Source organism: Lissotriton helveticus, chromosome 3_1 (assembly GCF_964261635.1).
Source record: "Lissotriton helveticus chromosome 3_1, aLisHel1.1, whole genome shotgun sequence".
Lineage (NCBI taxonomy): Eukaryota > Metazoa > Chordata > Amphibia > Caudata > Salamandridae > Lissotriton > Lissotriton helveticus.
Window position 1 is genome coordinate 485,523,056 of NC_136061.1, and position 20,752 is coordinate 485,543,807.

A 20,752-nucleotide genomic window follows, 5' to 3' on the forward strand; every position below is an offset into this window, starting at 1 on the left:
GACCAGAGTTTCGGGGAAGAAGACTTAGTTCCCCACTCCATTTCTAGCTTCATTGCTGAGTGGTCCGATAGATGAGATGGAATATACTCTACTAAATTTATGGAGTCGACCAGAGATCTACTTGTTAGGATAAAGTCTATTCTTGAGCTGTGTCTGTATTTTAGATTTTTAAAGGAAAAACACTGCTTTTGGCCCTCTCTCAGCCTCCAAATATCGACATAACCGTATTGTTTCATTAGTCCCAGTAGACAATTTCTAGATTTGGAGGGAACTAGTTGTCTGCTATTTGTAGATTTGTCCAGTAGAGGGTTAATGGTGATATTAAAATCGCCAGTTATGATCACCGGCTCTGGGAAATTCAAGAGGTGTTGAAATAAGGATTCTAGTGCGGAAGTATCGTCGCAGTTAGGCCCATAGTAACCAGCCAATGTTATGACCGCCCCTCTTATCTCTACCGCTGTTATGGCCCATCTCCCTCCCTTATCCACTTTTTGTTGTAAAATCTTCAAATTTAAATTTAAAGATTTTTTAAAAAAGATTGTAACCCCTCGCGTATTTAGTGATTGAGACGTTGTAATTGAGAAATTTATCCACCTATTTTTCTTCACTAATTCGAATGTCTCAATTTCGGTTAAATGTGTCTCCTGGAGTATAATGATCTCGGCATCCACATCCCGAAGGTATTGTATGATCTTATTAGCTCGAGGTTTGGTGCGGAGACCATTAACATTCCAGGAAAAGATTCTAGGCCTACTCATGTCTCCCAAAATAAATGTTAACCATTAAACCTAACAAATGTTTCTGTCTATAAAAAACAGGAACAGAAAAAAGAACAGAAAAAGAACGGAGCTACAAAGTGTGTCGACTGGAGCATTATTGGAAATGGATATTTTTCTTTTTTCACCACCACCCGCTACCACCCTGTGACCACCCCTCCCATGGGAAACCCCTGAACTCACTACCCGGAAAATTCCGGAAGTAAGTGCTCCTAGCTCTCCCCCGACCCCACCTCATGTGTCCCGCTATTTATTAAAATGTGATAGCTCGCCTTATTATAAGTATAACAAGCATGAATTACTTAGTACTATTACGTTGGATTAGTGAGTGACAATATGTAGCTTTATTTTATATATATATATATATATATATATATACACATATATATATATATATATATATATATATATATATATATATATATATATATATATACATATTTTTTTTATTTTTTTTATGTTATATGTCCCTTTTCCTATCCACCCTTTTTTTTTTTTCTTTTTTTTTTATTCGTGGATTATGTACATTTGTGAATTGTTTTCCCTTTTATTTCCTACCTTTTCACAAATCCGAGCTAGAACCTTTATTGCTCCTTCCTACCACCCCACGACATTAGAAGCTCGTCCGCTGCCTGTACCGATCGAACATTATGCATTTTATTGTTCATCATTATTTTGAGAGATGCGGGAAAGCCCATCTGCACTGTTGCTCCTAGTTTGCGAAAGGCTTCCATTCTTCTTCCTAGCTCCCACTGCTTTTCTAGAGTATATCTTGACAGGTCAGAGCGTATCTGAAAATTAAAGCCTTTACCTGCTAGCGACTTTTGCTTTAGGGCTAAATTCAAGATGTGTTCCTTGACCGAATAGGTATGAAAATTGACAAGGATTTTCCTTGGCTTGGCCCTTTGTGGATTGTGTCTGAAAGGATCCCTATGGATTCGTTGAATATCCAAAGCAAGTTCCTCAGGAGTATGAGGGAGGTTAAGAGAATCTTTTAATAACGTGATTATATATCCTTTGATGTCTGTTCCTTCACTACCCTCAGGAACGTTCAAAATACGCAGGTTACTGCGCCTGGCGTTATTTTCCAAGACCTCCATTCTTTCTGAGATGGCCAGATCTTCCCTTTTTAGCTTTTGAATGTCTTCCTGAGTACCTTCTGCCCGCATAGATATTTGACCTACAGTTTCTTCCAGGGCTTGTGTTCTTATAGACAAGTTACAAATCTTTTCATCAAGAGTCTCACAAAAACTCCTTATGTCCCTTTGATTTGATGCAGACTCTGCAAAACCTTCCTTGATCTCGGCAGACAATGAAGCAAACATCTGTTGCAAGGATACCATTGAAATAGGTACCAGGGTGGAGACTAGAGTTCCCTCTTCTCTCTGACATGGTTGATGATTATCATCCAGTGAACTCAGGACTGGATGCGAAGCAGAGAGGGATTCGACATACTCTTTTCCTTCGTTAGTAACAGAAGTTGGATTATTTGGGGGGTCTCCCTGTTTGCTCGTCATGACAGTAGGCTCCCCCATATGGTCCAGTGTCCCGAGTTGATCACTGTGTACACAGTGTACTCCTTCACCTTCTATTAGGCTGGGGTGTGCTACAGTTTGTGATGTAGAATCAGCATCAAATTCTTCCTGTAGTTCTTCCAGTAGCACCATGTCATCTATGGGATTGATAGGATCAATATGTTCAGAGACTGGAAGAGAGGCTGAGGCTGAGGCTAAGGCTGTGGCTGTAGACTAGGGCAGAGTCCTGCTCAGAAGATGCCATAGCCTTTAACCCAAAGTTGTGCCTCCGAGAGGTGAAATCTCTCTGTGGGTGGTCTTGTCCTATTTCTAAAACTTGTGGGACAACCTTAAAGTAGGACCGCAGGGAGGGGGTGATTTTGGCGCTGGATTCTGCAAGGAGCTTAGCTTTGTTACGCTTCCTTCCTCTCTTTGCCTTAACTTCTGCTGTGAGGTATGATGACGTCCTCAAAGTTTTTAGACTAAGAGATTTAACTGAGCTTGAAGAGTTGTCCGCTCCCTCTGTCTGCTTGGTAGAGAATTCCTCCTCTAAATTTGGTGACCTCCCCTTGCCTTTTCTTTTACATGAGGTACCTGTCCTAGCCGCGCACCTTGCTGCTCTTTTATTTTGTGGACTTTTTTTAAGGTTTGTGGTAGTAACAGGCTTGTTGGGCTTATCATCCGCTACAGAGTCACTCATGCATTTAGGAAGCAAATTGGCCTCACTCGAACCCCCCCCTCCCTTTACCTTACTTTTATCTCCTTCAGAAGCAGCGCCTTTAACTGCCTCCGCATGGTGTTCTGCTGTTGCTGTTTTATCTTCCTTTTCTGCAGTTGGAAAATAGTATGGAACGATAGAGGCAGGGGTGCCCTCGCTGCTTTGTCCCACACGGCTTGAATGCGAGTTACCACGAAGGCTTCTCACCCGCCTGTTCCACCGCAGCTCCAGGGCGGCCTGCCTCCAGCGAAAAAGCCCAGGTGCGCTCTCACTCCTCGAAGCAGGAAGGCATCGATCAGGAGCAGAAGGGCATTGACTACTGCGGCTGCCGGTACCGCTAGGTGTGCTGCTCTCTGAGCTCACCGAGCTCCTCTCGCCGATGACCTGGCGCCCGCCTCCTTCGCCGAGGCACATCCGAGAACGCCCGTGTGCACCCCTGTGACGGGTCACGGTAAAGGGAGCTGGAGCAGGAGCGGGTACGTGAATGAAAGGGAAAGGGAAAAAAAAAAAAAAAAACACGGGGAAATGCTTTCACAAAGTGTTCTAAAGCTCGAGATTACTCATAGCGAGCAGAACGGGCATAAGGGACTCAGAGGTGAAGGCGGAGCGGAGCACTGCAGCAGTCAGCCGACTGCCGCCATGTTTCCCCGACACTCGTGTTTTATATGTCTTGATAGTAAAATATTGTGTATATCGTTTTTTACTATTGCAAGAACTCGCTCTCCCATAGGCTATCATTGGAGCTACCTTGTAACATTTTACAAGTGTAACTTTCAATTGGGAACTGCTAGAGATTTGCAGTTTGGATTCTCAGAGTTCACAATTTAACAACACTTCTTTTAGTAAAGGTGGTTTTTAAATTGTGTATTTAAAAATGCCACTTTTAGAAAGTGGGCTTTTTCTTGCTTAACATCCTGTGCCTCTGCATACCTGTGGAATCAACGTCTGGTTTTAGATTGACAGGGGCCTGGTTGTGCATTCACTCCAGACACTCACACAAAGTGAGCTGAGGTGTGCCCTGCATGTGCTGATGATCCATACTGGCCTAGAGTGGTGGAAGGAGTTGTCACTAGCACCCAAGTAGGATGTGGCTGCCCTGAACAATGGTGTCTCCATCCCCTGTAGTGTGGCTCGACCAGGGAGTACAGAACTGGTTTTACTGACCAAGAGAGACTTTCTGAACTAAGACTTCCCAGATTAAGAGGGGTATACGTATTTGACCTAAAACCTCAGAACTTTAGATTGCTTCTGGACTAAGAGGACTCTGCCAAGAAGAAGAGCTGAAGAGTTGCCAGGAGTTGTCATTCTCTGTTTGCTGTGTGTTGCTTAGTTAGGTGGACCTGCAGTAGCTGCTTCTGTCTGTGGAAAGGACTGGACCTTTCCCTTGGTGTGTTATCCTGTTTAAAAAGATTCTCCAAGGGCTTGATGTAGAGCCTGCCTCCTGTTAAGAAGTCTCAGGGACACAAAGACTTCATCTGCAGCTCCCTTGAACTCCACAGTTCTGACCGGCATTGGGGTGCCAAATCCAGTTCTAGGCCCTTGGAGATTTTTTCTGCTGCAAAGAACAATCAAGAGCTGAAGAAACCTACAAAACTGACACTTCTCCCTTCTTGCGGCTGAATTTTCTGCCACAGCAATGTAATGCAGGATAAATTCCCAACTCACAGCCCCCTCTGGCCGAAGAAATCCCTGCTGTGCGGCTACAAGAAACGATGCATCGTGGGACCGCCGCTGAAAAAATCAATGCATCGCCTGTTTACCACCACCGCATCAACCTCCAGTGTGCCCTGGGTTTCAATGCATGGTGCCTGTGCACCGGGCATCTCCGTCGTAGCACCTGCAGGTTAGAACTGTCTTGGAATCAACACCTAACTTCCTCCTACAGTCCGGATTTGATGCATCACTTCTCCTGTGCGCAGCAAAACTGTTGCATCATCTCCCAAGGACTCAGCAACTGACGCATCCCTGTTTTGGCTGATGGTTCCCTTTTCTGCGGCTGCTTTGCCTTGTGGATTTTGACGCATTTCAGGTACTTTTTGTAAAAATCAAGCATCCATAGATTTCTATTGACAGAATTGCTTGAAAACTTGTAAAAGTCATAATTTGAGTTGAGTATGTTGGATTTTTGTTGTTTTGGTCTTGTTTAGTTTAGATTAAGATACTTTATTTTTCTAAACTGGTGTGGTGCCCTTTTGTAGTGTTTTCACTGTGTTACTGTGTGTGGTAGGTGCAAACACTTTACACATTGACTCTGAGATAAGCCTGTTTACTCGTTCCAATTTACCAAGGGTGTGACAAGGGGTTATCTAGGTGTGTAACTTCCTTATCCTGACTAGAAGGCAGGGTCCCTACTTGGACCAGGTGCATGCCACTGCCAACTAGAGACCCACATTTCCAACATCACCACATCCCAGGGTTTGGCACCAAGTCTTGCCCCCGAAATATTATCCCAGGCGGAGCTAACAGCCTCTAGCCCAAAGATTAACAACAATTCTTTGAGACATATTACCCCCAAACTTCGATCCCAAAATCCAAGACAGTAACTTGCCCAAAACAGATCAGCAGGAGAGAGAAAACTTCAGTTTCTGAGTCTCCTAAACAACCAAATCCTGTATTAGATAAATCCTCACAATGTAGCACCCTGTTTTTCCAGCCAGAGCTGGATACGGTATACAAGGGTTTTCATGAGCTTCCATTAGAGCTCATGATTAATCTACTGGAAAACTCCACTGATAGATTTAGGGATATAATAAGGACATAGCTAGCCCCCTTAGTGGCTTGCCTTGATTTGTTGGACATCAAAATAGAGGCCTTAAAAGCTCCCCCTCCCCCAGCCGTAGGTAACATACCTCTCCCCATCACCGAGGCGATACACCAAACTGTGCTGGAAGCACACTCTAGGTCAAATCCATCCCCAAAAATGCTCAGCTTTTCTGAAACCAATACTGACCAGGGTCCAGAGGGTAAACTAGGGGGGAAAGTTCAAAGTGTCGTCAGGGTGCAGCAGACAGATGGTATGGTTAGGCCCAATCCACCTACTTATTTAGCTAGTGTCTAGATTAAGTACCCCAATTACCTCCAGAGTGCATGCCCTACAGAAATGTCAACTAGTGCAAACTAAGATTATCAGGCACTGAAAAACAAGACTGTCCACTGGATAAAAACAAATGTAAGATGGCCCCAGGATCTTGCTCAGGAAGTTATCTCTGCAAGAAGAGTTCCATGGCTAGGCTTACAACTCAAAGATTGCTTTGAAGATTGTGTACTTGTATATCTTAAGACCCAGTCACTAGTAGAACTGCTCCTACAATGACTTAGCTTGATGAATCTATCCTCAGCTGGAATTAAAGCACTTCTAGGGTACTTTTATAGACCACTGCCTGCCCTTACCTCCAATTCCGATGCACTTCGACTGGAAAGTTTTATCAACAACCCTGGTCAAACACTTTTCAATATAGCTACCAAAAATTATTTGAAACCCCTTTCATTTCTGGATGCCCAGGACTGGTGGTGTATGAACCCGGTGTCTGGGGGCATTGGAATTTTACCTAAAGTGGGAGACCAGCAGGATGATTTTTAAAATGCCATTATTTTACATTTGGTCTGAACAAAAGCGGCATATTAGCACTCCGTGGATCTTTGTTCCCCTATGAATCAGGTTACTTGTGCACTTGGAACTATTCAAAAACAGAGATGCCAACAGAGTGATCCTGCCACTACAGTAACAACTACCCCTAACTGGGATCCAACAACGTGGTCGAACGAAGAACCACCAATTTTGTTGCCCAACTGATGCTCAGCAAACCCAGGTAGAATAGGTTGCAGAACCATCTCACACTGATCAAAAACTACACATCTATTGATGCAATTAAAATTATTTTGTGGAATATTGCACCCAATTGAACTGAATACATAGACCAATTTGGTGTATACCTGTTTCAAGAGACTTGGCAATTGAACATATGAACAAACCTGGCTATATTACTTATTTTGCTAATGACTCACTATCTGTTCGCAGCAGGGCACTGCGGTCTTATAATTTGGGTTAATATTGACAAATTAAAACCTTAAACATTGACTCTCTGGACATTCTGGGGCTAATAATCTGACATGTAGGGTAGGGAGGGATTGCATGTTTATTGTAGACCCAGAAGCAGGAGTGTTGAACCGCCTACTCTGACCATCTAGCATGTTCTATCAGTTCGATTATCTCAAAGTACATAGTCGTTATAGGTGGTGAATTTAACATAGATTGTGAACTTATATACTTCTGTGACTTCATGGTGGAGGACGGGGATGAAAGTTGGGGAACTCTTACTTCCAGACCCTATGTCTCAAGCTCAGTGGCTCACAACAGTAAATCGGCTGATGGGATTACGACAGTCGGCTGAGGGCTTGTAATGGCAGGTTGGCATCTGATAAGCTGGTGGCACCAACATTCAGGAAGGGCCCATTAAAATCTAAAATTGATTATATCTTGATATAGGCTGCCATATGAGATAAAATTGAGGATTTTGAATTGGAGAAAAAAGAGGAGAGTGATCACTACCCCCTATGTAGCAACCTTTTCCATTGCCATTTTAATATCCACCCTGTCACTGGCAATAATAGGGAATAACCATAGCTCCATCAAGGGGCCCTCAATTGTGGGGGACGTAGAGACCAAGACCGAGATATACAACCCATTTGTGAAGGTCTTGTCCCCGGTAAATACTTTGGAAACCCTGGAAAGTTCTATCTCTGAAATCCACTCAAAATTGGGAGCATCACTGGAAACAATCCTGACCCAACCACTAAAAATACACAATGCAGATAGTAACCTTTGGTACACAAAGGATTGTAGATTGGCAACCCCCCGCTCTCCCTGCGTCCAGCACAGCAAGAGACCTGTATATGAAGCCATTAAAAGTGCATGGAAAAAGTGGGAGGAAGCTAGCTGGAGTGACTTAGTAGTGGCTGCAAGGTCCTGTGACAACTGGTCATTTTGGAAAATAATCACTCATGGAAGCAAGTGTTCCAACCTACAGATCTTCCGTTATCTGAGCTCTGGGGCTTGGGTAGATCACTTCACCAAGTTATATTACTACACTCCAATTAAACTTATTGCACCTCCCTGCTCGCCCCAGACCTTATTTCCATAGACCTATTCTTTAATCTGGAGGTGACTAAAGTAGCCGTTGCGGCAGTTAACTAGGAAAGTCTCCATGATCAAATAAAATCACTGATGAGTTACTCCGTAATGACATGTCAGTTTGGGCCTCATATTTTAACTGCCTGAGCAATGCTATAGCAGCAGGAGCTCTGATCCCTGAGACATGGAAAGGGGCAGAAATCATCCCTATTTATAAATAGGGGAATCATAGAGGCCTAAGCAATTATAGGCCAATTAGCCTCTCGGATATTCTTGAAAAGGTTTATGTGAGGCAGCTGCTAAATAAATTAAACAACTGGATTGAGTGCAGAGATTTTAAACCCTTACCAAGCCAGGTTTAGACAATAGACCAAGTCTTGCGAATGCTCCTTATAATCAGGAAGTGTGCACGGTTCAAAGAAGGTCGCCTGTATATAGCCTTTGTTGACCTTAAAGCATCTTTTGACTTGGTTCCTATGAGATTCTTGGTGGGAGTCATTAAAAACCCTAGGGGTTCCTGACACCCTTCTTAGTCAACTAGTAAGACTTCATCAAGACTACTCACAAGTGTGGTGGGGACACAAGGGGCTATTAACTGATCAAATCCCAATACACAGAGGGGTGAAACAAGGGTGAGTGTTGGCCTCCACCCTTTTTTCCTTATTTGTCAACGATATTACTGAAGTCCTTCGCCAAGGTAATATAGATGCCCCTAAATTAGAAGGAGATAATGTTCCAGCCTTATTTTTTGCAGATGACACCCTCAAAATTTCCCAGACCCCTATGGGATGGCAGAAATTGCTGGATAACTTTAATACTTTTTGTGGGGATGGACCATGGAGATTAATGTCTCAAAATCCACATTTATGGTTGCTAGACCTGATAGATCATTTAAAAATACCTTAGCCCTGGGCAAAGAGAAATTGGAGCGAGTCTTTAGATTTGCATACCTAAGCATCATGCCCGTTACCAAGGCCTCGTGAGCCCCCATGTACAGAAGAAAAGGGCTGTGCTCCAACACCAGGCCTCAGACATTTACAAGAAATATCAGGGGACTACCTCGAGGGCCTTATTTCTGGCTATAGAGCTATTCAAACTAAAGGTTCAATCAGCTGCCTTATTTGGCGCTGAAATATCGGGCCATGTGAACGCAGACACAATAACTCTTGGCAGAAATACATTTCTCTGTCTGCTTCTCCAACTTTCCAAGATCACTCCCCTAATTCCCATGTTCTTAGACGTGGCACCTAGACGGGTGGGTGAAACTGCACGCTTAAGCCCAGAGGTAAATGCAAGTGTTCCCTGTGTAAATATCTAGGCACTAGGAGGTATACAGAGGCTCCAAGGGTACCGAAAGGTGATACCTCTACAGACACTGTGGCTACTCTAAGTAAATATCTCTTGTCAGTAGGGCTGGCAAGGAAAGGCACAGGCCAAATGTTTTAGGGGAGGCAGAGGAGCATGTTTGAACAAACATACTGAGCTTCACTATGTATGCTTGTTTCCCCCACTATCACTAGTTATAGGAATATCGATGTATCTAGCCATACAGGAAATATGGGGTAGCCTCAGGTCCAATATTTTTATTCTTATTTTCAACTTGAAATGAAATCGAATTTTACTATTTTTATGTCCACAGGAAAATGTTAACTGAACAGTAGGTTTGATTGATGTATCAAAGCACCATACGGTAGCAATAGTTTTTATTGTGTACTAATGTATTATCTGATTTAAAAAAAAAAAGAACGTAAAACCCTACCAGTCCTTGAAAGAGAGGGACTGATCGGATAAGAAATGTATTATCTGTTACATTGTACATTGCACTTTTTCGATTGTAATGTAGTATTTAAGTGTTGGATTATTTACACAATGAAATTTCTTATTGGGTGAATGTTTTATGGAATTAAAATGTCTGAAATAAATATTTAGACCAAAATAAAAATATACCTATAGATATTTCAGCTACGTGGGGTAGTTGAGGCCACATGGAAGAGATGACACATACAGGCTCATGGAGGAAAGGCGTCAGGGATACTGAAGAACATGGGATGGGGAACAGGCACAGAACATGAAGACATTATCTGTAAAAATAAAACAAAAAAGACAGATTGATTATGATTAATAACATGTGATAGCATGTGCATATGAGAATCTGACAATGTAATACAAAGATAACAGCCCTACCACAAGAACAATTTTAACAGAACAGTGAAAATCAACAAAAAAGAACAAATTGCGGAGCGGATAAGTGTCAATTTTTAGTGGATCTTGAAACTTTCATGACTTCAACTCAACACTCCTCAAGTAAAAATTTCAGATGTGCTGGATTTTTGTATGTTGTAGTTTTATTGTTAGGAGTAACCTTAAATAGGCGGGATGAAAGAGTGCACCAAGAGAGCAAACAGCTGTTCTTATATTGAAGCAAATGTTATGTCTGTCAACAGTAGTTTTAGCATAAACTTGCATAAAATATACAGCATTTCCAAACCAAGAGATCCTTTTCATTGCTTTAGCTGCAGAGAGAACTTTAAGTAAGTCTATATATTTCAAGAAATAAATAATAACTCTTCTAGGTTTCTTTGTGACGGATTCTGTATTAGGTTAATGATCCAGTCAATAAGCTTGTTATGTATTGAGTGTGGTTATCGGTGGCAAAATAGGGAGAAATATCTTAAAAATTGAGAACTCTCTGTGGCTTCAGTTAGTCCATAAATGTGTAAGTTATTTCTTCAGTTTCTATTTTGTAAGCCATTCGACCTGCCTTTGACACACAGAAACTTGTACCTGCAGATGGTTTACTTTAAGAGTAGTATGGTTGAAATCACAGATTTATATAACTGTCAGAATTCTTCCTTCCATCCTTGACTACTTGTCATCAAGCCTCTGTAATTATACATTTGTCTTTTCCATGAATGGGCACAAAGTCCTAATCTCTTCCAAGAGAAGCTCCATTGAAACAGGCAGAAGAGTATTTGTAGGAGAGGGTGGATCTTTTATGAGTCTTTAAGAGGTAGTTTTACTAGCAGAATGAGATGGACTTGTAATAATAAAAATGTGCAGTTGAAGAAGACGCTATCCCTCGATGCAGAGAAGGACCAACGTCATCCATTTTTAAGATGTGGGAATTTGAGGGAAAGTTTGTGGTGTGTTTTTAAGAGGCACCAATGGAACACCAAGAAGATACTTTATGTTTTTTTGCCTGCCCATAAACAATATCAATTATCACTGAAAGCAGGGATTGTAGACCTCAAATTGTGAATAACTTACAGAATTGTCTGAAGGGGCCTCTCGAATTAATCACCACTGTGTAAGTGCAGCCCAAAACTAAAGGAATTAAGAAGCATATTAGCAAGAACCTCGTTAAAATGATCGCCATTTTAGCGGCAGGAAACTGCCGCTAAAACGGTGATAATGGGCTTGCTAATATGTGTTATAGAATTCCAATAGAAGCCTATGTTAGATGTGCAGGACATCTAACCTGGGCTTCTATTGGAATTCTATAACGCATATTAGCAAGCCCAATATCACCATTTTAGCCACAGTTTCCTGCCACTATAACTGCGATAATTTTAACGAGGTTCTTGCTAATATGCCCCCTCAGTATTATGGCAAAGAACCATGGAAGGGACAAGAATGTTGTCTCTCTTTAATTGTAGAATAACTTAAAGAATATCATGAAATGATAGTTCGCGGAGATTACGTTCTCTCACTATTATATCATGAAAAATGCCAAAAAGCCAGTGTTGTGTTTGGCAATAAAGAGATTCAATGGTAGAACGGGCAGACATTAAGAGTTAGCCTTACCTGCTCTACAACTGGCCTATGCAAGAAAAGATACAATGCCCATGCTATTTTATTAAAATAAAAAATTGACCAGTACCAAACCTTGAATTCTGGTAGCAGTGATGAAATACATAATGCTCCTTCAAAGCGGCCGTCCCCAGCAAAGCAAAGGCAGAGGTGTATCATCGTCTTTTCAGCCGTTGTGATTGTGCAGATGCCGCAGAAAATGGCGGGTTCTGTGAGGAAAAAAGCGCGTTTGGATTAAGACCGCACAGCTCACTTAAGAAGACTCAATTCAGCACAATTGGTGCTTTAATGGCTCTCCGAGCTAGTTCCCATCATGAGGAGTCTCGCCAGTGGGAAAACAGCGGCAAGGCAGCAAGTATCAGGACCTTCCATCGCATCTTCCTTAGGGCCAAGCGACATCATGCTCACACATAATTCTGAAAACACAGAGCTTATGAATATATGCACACACATTTACTAAGTACCTTCTGCCTCTCAAACACACTTTGACGACCTATTTCACACATCTGCATGGAAGCCAGTGCTATATTGTGAAGATATTACAATGCCTGTAATGAGGAATAAATAAACCTACCTACCCTGTAGCCAGTAAACTCGCACACTATTCTCTGGTGAACCAGAGGAGGAGTATACCTTTGCAGACACATGGCATATGTTATCAGCTGGCTCGAGGTGCATTGGAAATCTAAAACTGACTGCCTCTAGGGGTGTCACAAGGTTACGACTCCCTTCTCAACATGTCGCTGAAACGGCCCCGGGTGAGCTTAGAACATAGTCAGTGCTGCCAAGCATGTCATGATGGACTATTGGAGTAATGATCCCGGAAACAGAACCGAGCTTCCTTCTTTTATCTCAACGAGCTCTTTTTGGGCTGTGGACTCAACCAATGCCTCGAGAGAAGCCGCACGTATTCCTCATTGTTTATTACTGTCTTGTGCGTCCACCGAGGGTTTTATTTAGTCGTTACACCCAGAGAAGCAACTCGATTCGCACGTGTCACCTAAGAAAACAACGTTAAATACAACAACAGATTGTGCATGAATGACTTATATTTCCAATGCACTGTGGGGGGTACTCCATTCACATTTTGCAGCCATATGAACGCGCAGAACATTCCAAAGGCCCCCGCTCATGCTCCCACCCATCCATCAATCACTGCACTGGTCTAACTTCTAATAGGCGTGTAGACATCTGCGCTACCAACTCTTGCTACAGGAGGTCTTCTTGTGGAATTAGTTAAGTGAAATTCTGATGCCCTCTAGTGTTCGTTCCGTTTCGTGGTACATTAATCGTACTATCCAAGCCCAATAGACCTTATGCAGAGAACGGTATTACTCATTTTGGAAATGTACTTTTTCAGGTATGACGTTAGCCAAGACACTTGGGGCCATATTATCAGGAGCGGCGATAACATTATCGCTGCTTTAGCGGCAAGAAACTGCCGCTAAAGCGGCGATAAGCGGTTTGATAATATGCCCTATAGAATTCCAATATGAGCCCAGGTTCTGGTGTGAAGGACATAAAACCTGGGCTTCTATTGGAATTGTATGGGGCATATTAGCAAGCCCCTTATCGCCGCTTTAGCAGCAGTTTCCTACCACTAAGCTGCGATAAAGTTATCGCCCGTTCTTGATAATATGGCCCTTGATTTTATTTTAAATAATATGTAAAATGTACCTACTTAAAGAGGCGTCAGCCACCTCTCTTCATCCATTGGTCTGTTGTGTCATTCACATTTTGCTTCCACCCACTACAGCATGGGGCAATGGGTAAGCCACTGTTTAATTTCACTGTGAGAAATTGCATTTTGCTCTTTTACAAGGTGGACATCCCCATACAATGTAGTTGCCTTTAATGGCAGTTTTTTTGCTTTTAATTGATCATTTCTGTAGTGTTGACTGATGTGATAAGAGAATGCCTTTGAAGTGAGCAAAGGGCAAATTTCAGCTTTATCAGTTCCTGTTTTCTGCCAATGCTGTTGTACATTTCTCTTATAGTGGCCTTGTTTATCTGACTGCTGCTATTTCACATCATACCATATTATGTTCCTGGAGGCTTCACCAATGGTCATGCCCATGCTTTCTGCCCAGGAAGAAAGCCATCCTTTATTGTATTTAGTTTCCAGCACACTTGTAACAATTTTATTTAAATATAGGTGGGGTGTAATTTGGGTTTTCAGAATCCAATAGTTCATACTAAGAAACCCCTTTTCCTTCCCTGTTTTCATCTTCTTTCTTTCCTTCTATTTTCATTTTTTTCTGTCCCTTATTCCTTTTTCTTTCCTTATTGCATTATTTCCCTTTTTCTTTCCTTCTTTCTATTGTTTTCTTTCTTTTTTGCCTTCTTTCTTACCTTTTTTGCCTCCTTTCATTAATTTCTTCTTTTCATTCTTTTTGACGTGTTTCATTTTTTCTTTTTTTGCATTCTTTCTTTCTTTTTTGCATTTTTCTTTTTTCTTTTTTGGCTTATTTCTTACTTGTGTTGTTACGTTCCTTTTTTTGTTTCTTCTTTCCTGCTTTTTTCTATTTTGCCTTTTTTTCTTTCTTTCCTTCTTTCTATTTTCTTTCCTTATTTCTTTTTTTGCGTTCTTTCCTACTCTTTTCTGCGCTCTTTCTTTCCTTCATTTCTTTTTTTTGCCTATTTCCCTTTTTCTGTCCTTCCTTCTATTTTTATTACCTTCTTTCTATTTTTCTTTCCTTCTTTCTTTTTGCCTTCTTTCATTTGTTGCCTTTTCTTCTCTTTCTTTTTTACATACTTTTTTTTTCCTTTTTGCCTTTTTACTTCATTTGTTCCTTATCTTTGCCTTTTGCCTTATTTCTTTCTTTCTTTTTCATTTTCCTTATTTTCTTTCATTCTTACTTCCTTTCTGCTTTTTCCTTCTTTCTTTCTTGCCTTCTTTCCCTTTTTCTGTCCTTCCTTTTTTCTTTCTTTGCCCTCTTTCCTTTTTTCTTTCCTCCTTTCTTTCTCCTTTTTTCTCCTTGTTGTCTGTTCTGCATTCTTTTTTGCTTTCTTTCCTTCTCTTGCTCTGTCTGTCTGTGTTTCTTTCTTTCTTTCTTCCTTTTTGACTTCCTTCCTTATTTCTTCCTTCCTTTTATCCTTGCTTCCTTCCTTTTCTTCCTGCTTTCCTTCCTTCCTTCCCTTTTTGCCCTTCTTGGTTCTTTTTTTGCCTGGCTTCCTTCCTATCTTTCTTCCCTTCATTCTTGTCTTTTTACTTTCTTGACTTCTTTTGTCAAAGCAAGAGGCTGGCAGCCAATGTCAGACCCACTTTTTAGATCTGTGTTAGCTAAGACCTTTTCTTTTTACTAAAAGTATGTATAACACTGTTAGTGATAGGGATTTTCAGCCAGACTTCATCCATTAGTTTGTGATTGTGTCATTCCCACTTTTCTTCCACCCACTCCAGCATGCATCAAAGGACAATGTGTCAGCCCACTTCAGCCACTGACTAATTTCACAATGAGTTATGGCATGCTGCCCTTTTACAATGATCACATCCACACACAAAGGAGTCCCCTTCAGTGCCAGGAAGTGCTATTGTATTGCATTTTAATTGCATTTATATAGTGCTTACCGCCCCTGAGGAGGCATCAAATCACTTTTTCGGCGAGTAGCGCACTACTACTGTGGAGAAGTGTGGCTCAATGGTTAGAGCGGCAGACCCTGATGCAGAGGTCTGGCCCGGGACCAGGGTTCAATTCCTGCCTTGGCTGGTCTCAGCGGATCTTGGGCTCATAATTCCTCGGACCTGATTTCTCGCCTCGGTGCCTGCTCTAAGTATGGGTCCCACGCTGCAACTCTGGGAAATAGCATGCTTAGTCTCCACAACGGCCCCCTACAGTGCTAGGGATGCCTGGTTGCACCCTGGGGATGCCCAGGAGTGGACATTTCACGGGGAAAAACCAGGAAGGGTTCCCTAGCGGTATGAGTACAGCACCAGGACACTCAGGAGTATCAGTGCGCTTTACAAGTACGTCTTCATTTACATTTACATTTACTCCGGAACCCAAGAAGGATTAGTGTTGAATTAGTATAGTGAAAGATGATTGTAATTTGAGTGGTGGATAGGTTAGTCAGTTATTTGGATTCGGATAGCGGAGGGATAGAAGAGGGAAAAAGCTTTGCATTTATATACAGATTATTACCCCTAATGGGGTGTTGAAGCGCTTTTTTTATGAGTAGCACGCTACTCTGGAACCCATAAAGGATTAGTAGTGAATTAGTATAGAGAAATATGAAAGTAATTTGAGTGGTGGATATTAGTCAGTTATTTGGATTGAGAAGGATAGCGGAGGGATAGAAGAGGGGAAAAAAAGGTTCGCATTTATATAGTGCTTGTTAGCCCTAATGGGGTGTTGAAGCACTTTCTTGGTGAGTAGCACGCTACTCCAGAACCCATAAGGATTAGTGGTGAATTAGTATAGTGAAATATGAAAGTAATTTGAGTGGTGGATGATATGTTAGTCGGTTATTTAGAATCAGAAGGGTAGCAGAGGGATAGAAGAGGGAAAAAGGGTTGCATTTATAGTGTATTTATTTATGCTTGCTACCCCTAATGAGGTTGCATTTAAGCGTATTTATTTATGCTTGCTACCCCTAATGAGGTGTTGAATCGATTTTTCGGCGAGTAGCACGCTACTCGGAGCCCATAAAGGATTAGTGGCAAACTAGTATAGTGACATATGAGATTTGATAAGTGGACATGTTAGGCTGCTAGTTTGATTGACAAGGATAGTGGAGGGATGGAAGAGTGAAGGATTCAGATTTTTAAAAAAAATTATTTTTGGGGACGTCATAGCAGTAGGGGGAGGCTTGGGATGAGTAAAAAGGGATGTGGAGGAGAAGAGTCAGAGGGAAGAGTTTAGAAAGGCTTGTTTTGGTAGATCAGTATAGTAAAAAGGTGTCAGATGGTACAAGGAGGGGTAGAGTAGGGGAGAGTCTAGAAAGGGCTATTCTGGAGGTCTTAGTAGTGGTATGGGGTTTGAGATGAATAAGAGAGTAGATTTAGAGGAAATATTGATAGGGGTATAGGGTGTGAAATAGGATAGGTCATTGGAAAGAGTATTAGGAAGAGGTTTGCGATGAGTCAGAGTTGAGGTAGAAGATATATTGAGAGAGGTATAGGGTGAGAAATAGGGTAGTGTATTGGATGTGCTGAATTAGAAGGAAGTAATAAATATGTAGATCCATAAGTACATGGAAAGTTTAAAGAGGCATAAAAGAAGTATGTATATGTAGATTAAAGATATTGATAGAGGTTTAGGGTGAGAAATAGGGTAGTGCTTTGAATATGCTTCTTTGTGTTCTTTTTTTGTAGGAAAGTAATTAATGCATAGATCCAAGTGCATGGAAGTTATATAGATGCATAAAGGAAGTACGTATAAGTAGATTAAAGATGTATTCAATAAACTCAGATTTTCCAGTGTTGTACTTAAAAATGTATGTATTTATTCATTTTTAATGTTAAACAAATTATTCGACAGGTTTCGACAAAGCAGTACACATATATAGGTAGATATCTATAGCACAAATACATGCTTATGTACAAAGGGATATTGCTGTATATTTCTGTTTGCGTATGGTGCTTATGTGGAGAAGAGGCAATTCCTGAGTAGTTTTCTGAAGATAAGGTGGTTGTCGGTGGATCTTATGTTGGAGGGTAAAGAGTTCTATGTTTTGGCTGGAACAGAGAAGGGTGTGTCACCGATTGGCTTTTTTCTCTTGTATCTTGGGATTTTGAGGTGAGGTGCCACACTAGAGGGGAGTTTCATATGATGAAAGTGTTTGGTGAATGTATTCCTGATGAAGAGCGGTCCCCTTCCATGTATCGCTTAGTGGGTGATACAAAGCAGCTTGAACGTGAATCTTCTGGCAACCGGTAACCAATTCAGGGCTTTCAAGGTAAGATAGATGTGGTCTCGCAGTTTGTTATGCAAGAGTAGTCTGGCAACCGAGTTCTGATTCCGCTGTAGTCTTTTCATAGTTGTTAAAGGTGATCCGTGGAAGAGGCTAATAGCGTAATCGATTTTGGACAGAACAAGGGAGATGGTAACTTGGACCTTGTGTTTAAATCCCAAATGGGGTAATATTTGTCGCGGAATTTTTAGAATAACAAAGCTTGATCTTGCTAGTTTGTCCACTTGGGCATTCATCTACAGCTTGGAGTCCATGGTCATTCCGAGCTTTTTTACTTCCTTCGATATTTTGGGCGGGGAGTCCAGTTCATCAGGCCAGGCAGCAAGCGGGTCATAATGTTTCCAATCACCACATGTTAGTATTTCTGTTTTGGAAGTATTCAATTTGAGATGGCTCCACATCATCCATTGATCCACGGCTCTGAGACAACTGAAAATTGGCGAGTTTCCAATATCTTTGGGGCATTCCAGTTGAAGGAGTATTTGTGTGTCATCTGCATAGTTATAGCACGTGAGGTGAAATTGATTGATCAGTACCGGTAATGACTCCATGTAGAAATTGATGCGGATGGTTATATCATGGTGCTGTTCTTTCCTAGGGCAGTTGGAGGGGCAACACAGACAAGGGGAGGGTGGGAGAGGAGAAGCCATGCAGACATGGGGAGGGTGAGAGTAGAGAAGCAACGTAGACAAGGGGAGGGGGAAAGTCGAGAAGCAACTCAGACAAGGGGAGGATGGGAGAGGAGGAGCAACAGAGACAAAGGGAGGGTGGGAGGGGAGGAGCAATGCAGACAAGGGGAGGGTGGAGAGGAGCAACACAGACAAAGGGACGGTGGGAGGGTCGGAGAAATGCAGACAAGGGGAGGGTGTGTGGCCGGGTAGAAGCAACCCTAATCAAAATGAATCAGCGGAGACGCTGTCAGCTACGCGGCACTATTTGTCCTTTGTTATTGTGCTAAATGGCAGCATTTAATAGTTTTTTAACTTGTGGCCAATTGTACATGTGATTTTAATTCGATCTCACTCGCCTTCACTCCCGGGCCCTGGTCCAACACGGCTAAGGCAAGCCCGTCTGCGCCCGTCCGCGCCTGGCCCGGGTCGAGGGCCATAAACCCTGGCTCCCTCACTCAGACCCCTGTAAGTTATTCGAGAGAGGACTTGTTAAGACTGAACCCTGGGCTGGCGTCCTCCTATTGCCACTCGCTTAATCCCTTAATGGAACAGCAGGCATGCGTTCACTGCAAATTGAAGTTGGACTCTATGACCATCAAACAAGTTAGGTCCCCAGCTGCCCCAGTGCTTCCCAATTCTAGGGAACTAAGAGCTATGCTACTGAACTCTCGCTCACTGATCAAGCATAATATCGAAATGGCCGAACTGTTTGAAAGTCATAATCTAGATTTAGTATTTATCACAGAAACCTGGGCTAGTCACTCATCAGACCCGGATCTGCTTCTAGCTCTTCCTGCAGGCTTTCAGATCAACAGGGCTGACAGAGCTGATAAAAGAGGGGGCGGGCTGGCCATTATCTCAAAGGAGGTAATACCCATTATAACAACTTCTTTGGGCACTTCACCGGACTGTGAGCTTTTATCGTTTCAGCTACAACTTAGCTCTACTCAAACATGGAACGGCCTTTTTATCTATCGCCCACCAAACGCCCAAGTCCCGTTGGTAGATAAACGTAACCCTTTCCTGGAAACCAGCTATAACTATGCCAACTATACCATCTTGGGCGATTTCAATCACCATCTAGAGCTCACTTTGGATCCAGAAAACATTGATCTTATAGATACCTTGTCCTGCCTAGAGCTGGAACAGCTGGTTAAAGAAAGCACACATAATGCAGGACATACTTTGGATGGCATATTTACATCCAACCGCTTGATAAATGTACAGGAGATCTTGCCGGTACAATGGTCTGATCATAAGGCCGTCATATTTACAATTAGAGCCCTAGCCCATAACAAGACAGGGAGTAAGCCTCTCAATTCATCCACTTATCGGGATTGGTCTAAGACTGACCCCGACCTCTTGCAAACTGCATTAAACCTGAATCTACGAAGTGGAAAGGCAGAAATCAATCTGGCAGCACAAAATATCTCGTTATGGATCACGGAGGCTGCTAATATAGTAGCCCTCTTAAAAACCGTTACCACTAGAAGGAATAAGCCTTCTGAACGTTGGTTCTCTGATAAACTGAGGCTTCAGAAACAACTGTGTAGAAGGACGGAAAAACAGTTGAGACGAAACTATGACAAGGATGTAAAAACGAAGTATGCCCAGACTTTAGCTGTTTATAGAAGACTAATTACGGAAGAAAAAAGTAACTACTTTACCAAGAAAATAATGTCTGCTAAGAACTCAAGTAAAATGCTCTTTAATACTCTAAAAACACTTACTAAACTCCCCACTAAGGAGAGGGCAGATAATAACATAGAACTGTGTAACGTTTCAGGCCAAGCCTTTATTAATAAGGTCGATTCAGTATACAAAACATTCTCCCAGCTCTCTGCCGAACCTGAACCTATACCGCAAAGGAATTCTCTTGCGACGCAAGCACCAGGCTTCTCCTTCCCCCCCCCCATTGCTGGACCAAATCATTAAAACTATAATGGGTACTAGTCAGGGGCCAGTCTGATCCATGCCTACCTAGGGCCTTCCATCTCTTCCCAGAGACCCTGGGTAAAAAATTGAGTGACCTATTTGCAGTAATAATACAGCAGGGAAAATTCCCTGACCCCTGGAAGCTGGCATCAGTTCTTCCATTACTGAAAAAAACCCACCTGGACCCTGCTGAGCCTAATAATTACCGGCCCATTTCCAGAATCCCATTCTGCACCAAGGTTTTGGAAAAGCTATTAAACACCCAGCTCGCCACTTTTGTCTCA